At 31.6% G+C, this 310-nt stretch overlaps 1 non-coding gene across 1 annotated transcript; it reads left to right on the top strand.

The window, feature by feature from the left end:
- Positions 1-236: 236 nt before the first annotated feature.
- On the top strand, positions 237-310 carry TRNAV-AAC (transfer RNA valine (anticodon AAC)). The gene has a single exon. It is a non-coding gene; the product is annotated as a tRNA-Val (tRNA).

Here is a 310-nt window from a genome sequence, read left to right as displayed (position 1 = left end):
AAAAAGGTAAAAAAAAATTAAAATATCATTATCCTTTATATATATACCTTCTCAATTAATATCAAACATGCATGACAATCACAATTACGATCAGATTGCCTGTCACTTTTTAATTTTAGGGACATTTTTATCAATTTTTGCTTTTAGAAACCAACTTACTAGTACAATATATTTTCGGAAATAAATTATTTACTGTTTTATCAGACAAAATATTAAGCGAAAAGTTTAGAGCATGAGGTGTCGTAGTGTAGTTGGTTATCACGTCAGTCTAACACACCGAAGGTCTCCGGTTCAAGTCCGGGCGACGCCA

The sequence above is a fragment of the Vigna unguiculata genome, chromosome 10, assembly GCF_037176805.1.
Source record: "Vigna unguiculata cultivar grain cowpea cultivar isolate G323 ecotype 2 chromosome 10, ASM3717680v1, whole genome shotgun sequence".
Taxonomy (NCBI): Eukaryota; Viridiplantae; Streptophyta; class Magnoliopsida; order Fabales; family Fabaceae; genus Vigna; species Vigna unguiculata.
The sequence above is the reverse complement of the archived record's forward strand: the minus strand, read 5'-3'. Positions and strand labels throughout refer to the sequence as shown.